Here is a 12,986-nt window from a genome sequence, read left to right as displayed (position 1 = left end):
CTCCATAGGCTCATGAGTACATACAACACAAAATGCATTTAGTCCCCCTTCAAAAATCCCGATATTCTTTACCAATCCAACCAACACTATTCACAAGTCCAGAGTTCAAAATCTCTTCTGAGACTCCAGGCAGCCTCTTAGCTGAATCCCCTGTAAAATCAAAAATCCAAATTGCACACTTCCAACATGCAATGAAATTGAATACACGTTCCCATTCCAAAAGGGAGGAATGGGGGCATAGTGTGGAAATACTGGACCAAAAGAAGACCCAAACCCAGCAGTGCAAACAGCAAACCCTGCAGCACCATGTCTGACATCTGGGACTTTACTTCTAAAGGCTTTCGATGGCTCAGCCCCTTCAGCTTTTCTGCATGTAACATTCATCTCTCTCTTGGGCTGTACGCAGCTCTCCTTGGCAGATGCATCACGGCTTTGTCTTGGGGCCTCCACCGCCAACCAGACTTCACCTTCACAGATTCACACAGTGGCTTGTCAGGGTCTTTATGCAGGGACATCCCTGCTATGCACTGCCTGGCCTCAGTGATTCTTTGAAACTGTGGAGAAATAACCAATGACCCCTTCACTCTTTCACTTTTCATACCTCTAGAACTGGCACCAGGTGATCAACACTGCCAAGTTTGGCAGTCAGCCTGGGATGACCCTGACCTGCATCATCCGCATCAGCAGATTTTCTATCTGTGGTTTTCTAGAATCAGAAAACCCTTCCGGCATTTTTGCTCTCACAAGTTGGAGGCTTAAGTAGGTGTGGTCTTGCCCTGAAGGTCTTCTTTCCATTGTTTAAGCGCAAATCTCTAAGCCTCTCCTTAAAGGCTTTAATCTCTTTATCAATGGAGCCTCTCCTTCAGCACAGGCCTCAGCTCAGCATTAATCTTCCTAGTACTCTTTTTCAATCAAAACCATACATTTTGCATTTCTTTCTGCCTCACTTGCTCATTTTCACTGTGGATCTGCCTCTCTCTCTCTCTCTCTCTCTCTCTCTCTCTCTCTCTCTCCTCTCACCACATGCTGGATAACTTTAGTTGTCAACTTGACACACATGAGTAGAGGGAACCTCACTCAAGGACTTTCCTCCATCAGATTGGACTGCGCCCATGTCTGTGGGGCATTTTCTTCATTGATATTCACCATTAATAGCCACACCACCATTTCTACGTTAGGCTGTCTTGAAACTTCTGCCAAAGAAATCCGTTCATTACTTTTCAACTTAGCCTCAAAGTTTTTAGGCTGAGGGCAGACAGCAGCCAGATGCTTTACCAAACTATTCCAGTTGCTGTTTAAGTTAAGTCCTTATGTCCCTCTGGAACTACTTTGCTCTCAGCACTATTTTCTTCCGGGCTCCTACTAGAACAGCCCATTAAACTCTGCTTACAGTAGTCAACTGTTTTTCTAGTTCAAACTTCCAAAGTCTTCCACATTCCTCCAAAAACCCAGATGGTCAGGTTCCTCACAGCAACACCCCATCCCTGACACCAACTTCTGTATTAGTTACTTTTCTGTGGCTGTGATAAGACATCAGGACCAAGGTAACTTATAGAAGGAAGAGTTTATTTGGCTTAAGATTCCAGAGGGAATAGAGTCCATCATGACACGGGAGGTAAGGAGGCAGGAGCTCCCAGAGCAGCTTACCCATGGCAGGAGCAGACCCACAGCAGGAGTATCACCCAGAACTCATCATGAGATGACAATGTGACCCCAATGTGGAGACCACATAACTAGCATCCTGAGCCCCAACAGAACCTCCAGGAGGCTCTGAGAGCCAAGAAGAGGCTGAGGCTGGGAGCTCAGAGCCAAAGTATCCCCAGTCACCTCACCACTAGTAAAATAGGGCAGACACCCTATTAAAGCTTTTGTTCTTGACTAGATGGTTACCATCCAGACAGCAGGACCTTTGGGTTTACTATATGAAACATATTCAGAAGATTTGATATTGATTGAATAAATGCATTTTTTTTATTCTGATCAAGACATCCAACTTTATCTTCTTATCTGATTCTGTCAATGTTTGGCAGATATTGTTTTCTGACTCTGGGGTACACTGGGCTTGGTCATGGTGTATGGTGCGTGGTCATGGTGCATGGTCATGGTGCATAGCCGTGGTGGGGACATAGTCATGGTGGTGCATGGCTCTCTGCTCATGGTCCTTAGCAAATGATTTGTCAGCAGAGTTATAAATCCTCAACTGGGGGCCAATAATGTAGCTCATCGGATAAAGGTTCTTGCTATCAAACCTAATAATCTGAGTTCAATCTTCAGGACCCACATGGTCAAAGGACGGAATCAGCTCCCACAATGTGGTATCTGACCTCCCCACTCATGCTGTGGTATGAGTGCACACACACACACACACACACAAACACACACACACACACACAAATAAATGTTAAAAAAAAATCCTTAGGTGGAATACAACTTGCCTTCATGTGGGGTTCTGCGATGGCAAAGACCCTCACTCAGCTGGCTCCCAGGTGGGAGGGCTGGGCCCTGGTACCCACTTATGGGCCTTGAGGGCACACTCCACACTTGTGTCTTTCTCTCCCCCTGCAGGGTTGTTTCTACATGTTTCACTGCCTTCTAGCAAAGTGATCCCAGGCAAATTGCTTCTTTTGGAAGTGATGTTTTCCTCAAACCCCTGTCTTCCATTCAGCCTTCCTATGTAACCATATTCTACGTTTAATTATTCAGAGGCTTGGACCAATTACCATCGAATCTTTGAATAGCAGATTGAAATGTGTGGTGGCATCTGCATGTCCGTAATCAAAGGGGGTCTAAGGAAATCCACATGGAAACTGACTCATGTCTTTGGAAAATTGCTTTACAGAAGCTACAGAAAAGGTTCATTCTCCTTTGCTGCAGACTTCAGTGTGGACCCTCTACCCCACATTTCCCATATCCTGTGACTCACAGAACCAGCTCTCCCAAGTAGGAAGAATCTCACAGCCAGAGTGCAGCCAACACTAGGTATTCTTGACAGGAGATGGCTCTCACACATATCTCCGCAACATGCTGGAGCAAGCAGGGGTGGGGTGTGGCATCTTCTAATCTGTTGACTTAGAGGAGTCTTATATATTTGAAGGCTTAACTGATTCCCAAAAGGCCTCAGAAATGTTGTCTCTGAGTTTAAGCTCTCTCCGCAGAATGACTGGCAGCTTTTACATCATCCTCTTAGTTTAAGGGTGTTGGGATTTCTTGTGGGTGAGCAGGTCCGTGTGGCTGGAGGGAGACTGTACCTACTCATCCTCTACAAGGTACAAGAATGCTGTTTCAACTTTCCCCTGCTCAGCGCAGAAGAGCCTGATGTGTGTTTCTAACCTGGAAAAGTCTGATGAGAACAAAGCTAGGTCATCTCACTGTTGGAGGGGAGCTGAAAATGGCACGTGGCCAGCCAAGCTCTGCATGTCCACTCCCATTCTACTGTAACATTCTCTCTCTCTCTCTCTCCTCTCTCAATGTAAGCTTTCAGGTTTGGGAGAAGGCTCGGTTAGTAATGTGTCTGCCATGTAAGCACGAGGACCTGAGTTTGGATTCACAGTACACATGTGAAAGCCAGGTGTGGCGATGGGCTTCTATAACCCCAGCACTAGAGTGGAGAAGCATGGGGAGAGGAAGATCCCTGGAGCTTGCTGACTGGATGCCTATCCAAACTGATGAGTTCCAGGTTCAGTGAAAGACCTTGTCTCAAAAAATAAGGTGGAGAACACCAGAGAAAGATATTCATGGTTGACCTCTGCTCTCCACACACACACACACACACACACACACACACACACACATACACACTGAACTCAAAGTTCTTTTCCTAACTTAACTAAAAAACATCAGCATCACATAACAAGAAACAGTCAGATAGGAGAAATCTTCCTGAATTGTTGGCCAGGGTAGTCCATAGTCTCCCAAAATTACACAGGCTATTCCTCCACAGCCCTTGATTGCCCCCCAGAACTTGAAGGTAAGACCCTATTGCTGAAGATAGGACATACTTCGGACACAGGATTTGGAGCAATGGAGCTGGAACCGACCTGGAAGCCACCTCTCCTGAAGGCTAGCTCTCATGGCTTTGGAGAGCACTACGCAAGCTGCTAAGAGAGGACATCAACTGATGTTGTTTGATCCCAGCTTCAAAGCCTAAAAACCACATCAGTGACCAGTACAGCAAACGACATGGGTACAGTAGTGGCACTTTTATCTTGGGGGGTAATCGACAGCTACCTAATTGAACTCAAAGCCCACTCAGTGGGAAGAAACTCATGTCTGATGCTGTAAACCTAGCCAAATACACATAGCTGGAGAGGTCATAGGTCTTAGAGAAAACCCCAAGGCTGTCACATCCCTAGAAAAACGTGATTTCTTACTATGTGCAAAATATGGATCCTTAAATTTACAGACAAATATCCCAGTTATCACCCTTCAAAGAAGTTTCTTTTTTAACAGAGGTTATTACAGAATTCTACAACTGGTCATACACAGAGATTGTCTGTGAACTGCCCAAGCCTAAGTGGCACATCCACAATGCAACCTCTCCACCTAAGGCTCAGGGAACATAGAACAGGGATGAAGAGAACACTAACGCATCTCTCAGTTCTCATCACTGAAGCTCCCTCATGCAACAGAGGGCCAGGAACACAAAAGGTCACAAGTTGCCAAAACATAAATAAGAGTCTACAGAGTGTGGGTCCTTGGACAGGACTCCTATATGAAACTACACCCACCAGGGCTCAGGGACCATTGTGGAAGAGGGAGCAGAAAGATTGTAAGAGCCAGGGAAGAGTTGCATGACCATATAGAAATAAAGTCTATGGGCTCCTGGGACCTGCTCATATGAACCTACAGCAATGGTATCAGCGTGCACAAGACCCATGCAAACTCAAGCAGACAAAAACCCAGCACAGAACTGTGTAAATGGGCAGCAGGCCCCAATCTCAGTTGAAGAATCATTGGCAGCTGATTACTGCTGGGTGATGAGCTGATCTTCTTAAAGGGAGGGACTCTAGAGAGGCTGACTAGATCCTAGTGAATGAACTTGCACTGAGAGATGTCTGGGGACACTCGACATGATAGGACTTAACACAAATGACAGAATGTATGAATTCCAGTGGGGGGGGATGCTATGGAAGAGGGCCAGTGTGGAAGGGAGTATAAAGATAATTTAGATGTTACGTATGAAATACACAAAAACTCAATAAAAAACAAAATAAAAAAGGAACATCAGCATCCATTTGCTGTTGACCAGGCCAGGAAAAAAATGCCAGGCACTTGGACACAATTCCACTTCCTCAACCTTGATGTGGCTACAGTAATCCCAGTAATCCCAGACCCATGGCTAATGGGATAGGGGGATTGCCTTGTAGAATCTCTGCACCTCAGCACAGAACTTCACCCACTGCTGGGGGGGGGTGTACAAACGACTCAGCTTAGAAAGGTGATTCTCATCAGTCGTGTTGGAGTCCCTCTTATGTTGACCCAGTTTACTGTTGGGATAACTGGGTGGGGCTGTCACCTGGGCATTCTGTGCTGAGAGTCACGTCTACACTTTGATTGGAGTTAGTATCTCTGAGTTTTGTCTTCTTAAAGTCTGCACGTCAGGCACCAATGATCCAGTGCTGAATGGATAATCCCTGAGTGCTGACGTTAGCGGTGACAACCACCCCACCTATGTATCCCACATGCTCTCTCATCCTCTTCTACAGACCTGGAAAATCCAATCATTTTAATTTTAGAAGTTGCCTGACAATCATACCTTAATCCTTCTTATACCACGTGAATTCTTGAATGTTCACAAAGAACATATTGTGGTTACAAATATATTTCTGCTCAGTTCCAAACAGACCCTAAATCTTGACTGAGATCCACATCAAAATTTAACTATAAAGCTAAATTACTACTGTGCTGATATTTATTTTAGTGTTTTTAAAAAATATTTTATTCATGATTTTTATTTTATGTGTGAGGGTATTGCTGCATATATGTAAATGTACCCATGTGTGCAATGCCTGTGGAGGCCAGAAAAGGGAAGTTCCCCTGGAACTGGAGTTACAGATGGTTATTAGCCACGATGTGGGTGCTGGGATTCAAACCTGGGTCCTCTGCAAGAGCGGCCAATGCTCTTAACCACTGAACCATCTCTCTAGCCCTTATTTTAGTGTTTTATTTTTCATATGTATCCATGTACATGTATACATGTGTGTTGAGGCTAGAGGATAACCTTGGGTGCCGTCCTCAGGAATGCCACCACCTCCTTTGAGACAAGTTTTCTTACTGGCCTGGAGCTCACCAATCAGGCTAGGCTGGCTGTCCAGGGAGCTCCAGGGATCTTCCTGCCTCACCTCCCCAGTGCCCAGATCACTATTACGCACCATCACATCCAGCCTTTTTATGTGGCTTCTGGGACTTGAACTCAAGGCCTTGTGCTTATATTGCAAGTACTTTCCCCTTTGAGCTGTGCCTCCTGCTCAGTTTTAATGTTTCAATATCTATCTTCTTTCTCCACTGACACTCCAGGGAGAGCCAGTTGGTCTGCAGCGGGCATGTGCCACAGCAGCCTCCTCTCCCACGGGTAAAATACAGCACTGCTGGACCCCCTTCTGCTTAGCCCAGGTTAACTAATTTCTTTCCATTAGTGACAACAGAAAGTGAAAGCTCATCTGTTTGAAGGACAGCCGGCGGGTTCAGAATTTAATTATACGTTACAGGTATTAATCATCCAATTAATTGGCTGAGGAGTAACTGTTGCCTAGAGCATTGTAAACTATTTGGCCAAATGGTACTTGCTTAATCAGATTTTTGCAAATCAACTAAAGAAAAGATGAATAAGTGTGCTCAAGCCTCTGTACTGAACATGCTGTGGTGTCAGATGACTGATACTTGTCCTGTGTTACGGTTCTTACAACCTGGTTGACGGCAAAGATGTGGGTTTCTCGCAGGGTAGAGACTCTCCCAGTACCCGGGACTCCACAATACCTGGGACTCCACCCTTCCTTGTCATTTTCTTCTAAACCACCCCGATGTAAGCACCTCAACTCATCTTCACAACAACTACACATCTGGACGCCTCTGTCTGTCTCTATGACCACAGCACACATATACCTACAATCATGCAGTGGAAGGGTATGAATCCCTGATGCAAAGTGGGGCTAAAGATTAGCCACACCCCAGAATCCCTGAAGAATTTTTGCAAATGCAGTGTGGACAGCACTAGACAGAGAAGGTGCTGACGACAGAGAAACACCTCCGTCCAGCTGTGAACGAGCCCGGAGGAAGGACGGTTACATCACAGCAGCTGGCTGATACCCTCTCATTTAAAAGCAGGATAAAGTGACCAGGATTGCACATACTCTACGGGTCATTTGGAGTATCATGTGCATTTTTAAGCAGCACAATTATTTTAGGCTGGGACATAGCTCAGTTATTAGAATGCTTGTCATGCACAAAGTCCTGGGTTGATCCACAACACTGCATAAACTGGCTGGCCATGGTGGCACACACCTGTAATCCCAGCATCTGACAGGTAGAGGCAGGAGGATTGGAACCTAAAGTCATCCTTGGCTACATTGTGAGTTTGAGGCTAGCCTGGGCTACATGAAACTTTGTGTCAAAGAAAAAAAATATTGAGGGGTTGGCCCAATGTCTTAATGGATAAAAATGGTTGTTGTGAAAACATTGTGACCTGAGCTGGATCCTTGAAACCCAAGGTACAGAGAGAGAACCAACTCCCAAATGCTGTCTCCTAATCTCCACACATGTGCCATGGCAGTGGCCCAAGTCTGTGTGTGAGCATACATGCACACACAATAATAGTAAGTAAATTTTTTTTAAATTAAGTAAGTTACACATATTCCATAGGTCTTGCTTACATTAAAGTTGTTTATATGAAGTTGAATTTTATGAGACATCTTTTTATTTAAAGATATTATTTTTATTTATAATTATATGCACATGTCTGTGCACAGGTATGTGCACAGGAGTGCAGTGCCTGTGGGGTCCAGAAGAGGGTGTTGGATCTCCCTGGAGCTGGAGTTACAGGTTGTAAGCCACCCTAAGTGGGTGCTGAGAATCAAACTCTGGTCTGGAAGACCAGCAATAATTCTTCTTAATTAAAAAATATTTATTTTAATTATGTGCATACCTATGTATCCATGTGTGGGTATGTGCATATGAGTGAAGAGACCCAAGTGGTCCAGAAGAGCGACCCTGCAGCTGGAGTCACAGGCAGCTGTGAGCCACCCGATGTGGGTGCTGGGAACTGAACTCAGGTATTCTGGAAAAGCAGCTAGTGCCCTTAACTCTTAAGCCTTCTCTCCAGCCCCCAGGGACATCTTATTTTTGTCTGTTTGCTTTAAGCATCTTATCCTTACATGCTGGATCAGATACACTCCAGGATCAGCAGGGCACAGTGGTCAACAGCACAGGTCCTTGGTTCCCATCCCTGCTTCCACCTGTCACAGGCAACAAGACCTGGTAAATCACTTAACCACTGGGCAGTCTTTCTCATCTGTAAGTAGAAAATGAGTCATTTATAAAGACTAGAGCTTCATATAACACATGGTTCTGAAGGCTGGGAATTCCAAGAGCCTGGGGCCAAAGCCTGTCTGCATGGCACCTGGTAAGGGTTTTCTCACTGGTAGAGGCTACGCAGTCTCCAGGTAGCACAGAGCATCACAGAAGATTCAGGGACAGCTTGCTACATCTCATCCTTCCTCCTATGAAGCCACTGATGCCACCAAGGGGCCCTGTTCATGCAGCCTCATCTAATCCTGATTGCTTCCTAAAGGCACCAAACACTATTGAGATATGATCTAGAGAGTCTCTAGCACATGAGATTAAGGGCACACCCAAACTATAGCCAGGTAGGAACAGATAATAATGGCACCTCTAACACTTTTTTTTTTTGTCTTTTTTGAGATAGAGTCTCCTTGTAGCCCCAGCTGTCCTGGAACTCACTATGTAGATCAGGCTGGCCTTGAACTCACAGAGATAGGCCTGCCTCTGCCTCCCAAGTGCTGGGATTAAAGGCGTGCCCCCCCACGCCTGGCCCTAATCTTGTTTTTTTTTTTTTTTTTTTTTTTTTTTTAAAAATCATGTTTTAAAAAAATTGAACACACAAAAAATTGAAATTCACACATTATACTACAAACAGATAAAATCTTCTGACAAGTTGGCAGAATCAAAACAGCAAAATGTTAATGGGAAAATTGCAGGTGCCTACCCACCACACTGGTTCCCACCACTGGCCCTGCCGGGAACTTGGCAGTCACCCTGGAAATTGTGAAAATGACTGACACATCTATTTTCACATGCTGGTCAGCCAAGAATAAGACAAGGAAAACTGGATTTTCTCCCTGCAGGACTCAGTTGCCCAGTGCTCAGAAAGTGTGGGCGTGGGGGGTGTGGTAGAGATCCTGGTCTCCGCACCCCCGCCTCCACAGCCCCTCTCTCCTCGGCCCTGACCATTCCTTGGGGATACAGATTTTGTTCCAAGCTCACTTCAAGTCACCATGTTTATAAGTTCGACTGCCTCATCCATTTCTCTTTCCCAACACAGGCAGCACTGGAAAGCTGTTGTGTGAGTGGAAGTGAAGTACAACGGGGTGTCAGGAGAGGGTGGTGTCCCACCTGGGTGAGGCCTATCAGCAGGGAGGGGCAGAGGCAGCATTCAGTCCTCTCATGATTTCTTCAGCTGACCCTAGCTGAAAGACCAAGAAACAATCTGTGCCCTGTTCAGAAGGTAAGCCAGGAGATCAACACAAAGGGAGTCAGGAGACAAGGTTCCAGCACTGGGAGCTGATCCTCTGGAGCCAAGGCCTCATGCTGGGAATTAGCCCTTTAGCTATTCAAAAAGAAAAGGAGAGGGACCTGGACAGAGAGCTCAGCCAGTAAAGTGCTGCTTGCCAGACAAGCCTAAGGACCTGGGTGGAATCCCCAGATCCCAGGTTTAAAATAAATAAGCCAGGTGGGGTGGTACGTGCTCATAAGCCCGGTGCGGGGGACAGAAAGCCAGGAAGATCCAGAGCTCACTGGCCATCCAGTCTAGTCTACTTGGTGAGTTCCAGTTCAGTGAAAATCCCTGTCTCAGAAAACAAGGTGGGTGTTGCCAGAGGAGTGACACCCAAGCTCGACCTGTGACCTCCACCCACATGTGCTCCTCACACCAGGAATCCACAGGTGCTCTTAGAACAGAGTCACTGGGTTGTAAGTCACAGGTAGCTCCTGAAGCCTGCCTCCGAGTCACACACCCCCCAGGAAGCGGGTCCAGACTCATCTCCGAGGTGACCACTGTTGCTTCTGATGCTTTGACTCCAACAACTTGGGCTTCCCGCCTTCCACATCATCCTGTTTCATATCTTGGCATTGGAGAGGTTCTTTGGTCATTTAGTGTGTTTACTTAAATCTTGTTGAGAACAAGAATCATACACTCCATCACACATTATTATTATTAGCAGAAGTAGGAGGAGGAGGAGTATTGTTATTTGAAATAAAAAGTTGTTTTATATATGTTGCTACCATTGCTGTGAATTCATGTGACCAACTGCCTAGCTGTCTGGAAAATTCCATTTCCTTGTGGTCGTCCAGCACCTGTGGCTCTTACAAGCTTTCTGCACCCTCTTCTGCAATGGTCCCTAAGCCCTGGGTCAAAGAATTCTGATACAGGTGTTCTACTCAGGGATAAGCAGTCTGTAGCCTCTTATTCTTTGCACTTTGGTCACTTGTGTCTTTCTGGAAGCTTTGCTGGTGAGCATGGAGCGACACGTCAATATTCTTTCTGCCTCCTGTTCCACAACATTCCCTGAGCCTTGGGTGTAAAGGTTGCACTGTAGCTGTGTCACCTAGAACTGGGCACCTCACAGTCACTTATTCTCTGCATTTGACCAGTTGTGGGACTTTGTAATAGTTTCCATTTGCTGCAAAAAGAAGCTTCTTTGATGAGTGGTGAGAATACGCTTGTCTGTGACTATAAGGATCCATATTTAGAACATAGTAAGGAATTACATTGGTCTACGGATGTGACAAAAGTGGCTATAACAAGGTCTGTGCCATCTCCAGCCTTACGTATTTGGCTATGTTTACAGCACCACACATGAGTTCCCTCCCATTCAGCGGGCCTTAAGTCCAATTAGGCAGCTTTGATTTCCTTGAGATAAAAGTGCCAAGACTGCACCAGTGGATATTATTTGCTAGGCCAGCCACCGTGGTTCATAGACTTTTCATTGGGATGGGATCAGTGGTTGGTTTTCTCCCTTGGCAGTTTGCACAGTAACCTCTAACACTATGAAAGTCGGTCTTCAGGGAGGAGTTTCCAGCTCAGGTCCAGCTCCATTGCTCCAAGTCCTGTGTCTGAAGTGTGTCCTGTCTTCAGCAATAGGGTCTTACCTTCAAGTTCTGGGAGGCAATCAAGGGCTGTGGCAATAGCCTATGTTATTTTGGGAGTCCCTTGGACTACCCTGGTCAGCACAGCATGCAAGCTCAAGCCAGACAAATCCCAGCATAGATGTGCGGAAGTGGGTGAGAAGCCCCAGCTCAGCTGGGGAACTATCAACAACCTGAATTACTATTGGGAGAGGGAGAGTCAGTTTCCTTTAAGAATGTGACCCTAGATAGGTTAACCAGGCTCCAGTGGGTGGACACACACTGAAGCACATTTGGGGACACAAACTCGACTTGATAGGCCTTAATATATGCAACAGAGTACATGAAATTCAGTCAAGGGGGGCATAAGGGAGGCAAATAGGGGAGAGGGTCTAAATATGATTAAATTGTGTGAAATTTGCAAAAATTCAATTAAAAAAGAAATTTGTAGAAGAAGGTGAACCCCTGGGCCTTCCCTTCTTTTGTGGGTCAGAGCTAAGTTCTCATGGGCCTGAGGAGTTCCATCACCACATCAGAACAACCCTCCTGCTTGACTTGCATCAACTTGCAGAGCCTGCTAGAGATCTCCAAAGATTCCACCAGCATCTCACAAAAGGAGCCCAGATCCTGCCCCAGGAAGGCAGAGGGGGTGCAGGAAGTGGCGTGGCCGGAGTTGTGTCACAGCACCCTCAGCTACGAGAGGGTAAGAAAAGAAACAGAGGTACTGCCCCTTGGAAGACAGTCTTCCGGGATGGACGGGAGGGCATCTGTGGATGCAGTAGCGTCAGCAGTATCTGCCTCACATGTGGCTGTGCTAGTCAAAAGTAGTAAGATAGTCTTTCCAAAGCCAGCTGAGCAGAAAGCTGTGGGAAGTTCTGTGGAAGGAGGATACCTACCTGCTCTGACTGCCAAGGCAACTGCCTCCAGGAACAAACCAGCTCTGAGCAAGTCGGGCATCAAGAACTTTTGGAGGCATCAGAGATTTGTGAGAAAAGTTCAAAGTAAAAATATTGCAGAATCACTCACAAGTGTGCAAATCAAGGGGAGAACTGTCCATGTGCATCGCACCACCTCGCCACTGTGCCCTTCACCGGCTTCCTCTGGGCTCAGGACGAGGCCATCTGTATGAAATCCTCTTGTCCCCCATATCTAAGTTTCTGCAAAAATTCTGAAGTCCTGTGTGACTCTGTCTGGGCTCTAGGATAGCTCACCTGTCTCCCAAACAGTGTGACTCTTGTCCTTCATTGTGGCTTCACAAAACTTGTTAAGCTGTATTTTTGTGGAAACTGAACTCACCGTGGCATCATCAACCCCACTGAGCTCAGACTTGGGCACCTTATTGTCTGAAGAAATGGATTGCTTGAAATACCTGTCAATAGATGCTAACGAGGAGAGATGGCTTAGCAGGTAAGAGGGCTTGCCACACAAGCCAAATGACACAACCCTGAGTTCAGTCACTGGAATGACAGTGGAAGAAAAGTGACTCTAAAGATTGTCCTCTGACCTCCACAAGCATGTTGTGGGATGTGCCTCTCTCTCTCTCTCTCTCTCTCTCTCTCTCTCTCTCTCTCTCTCACACACACACACACACACACACGTTCACTTACTCACAATAAATAAAATTAAAA

The sequence above is a fragment of the Nannospalax galili genome, unplaced genomic scaffold (genome assembly GCF_000622305.1).
Source record: "Nannospalax galili isolate Female #2095 unplaced genomic scaffold, S.galili_v1.0 scaffold771, whole genome shotgun sequence".
In the NCBI taxonomy this organism is placed as follows: domain Eukaryota; kingdom Metazoa; phylum Chordata; class Mammalia; order Rodentia; family Spalacidae; genus Nannospalax; species Nannospalax galili.
Note: the sequence above shows the minus strand (reverse complement) of the source record.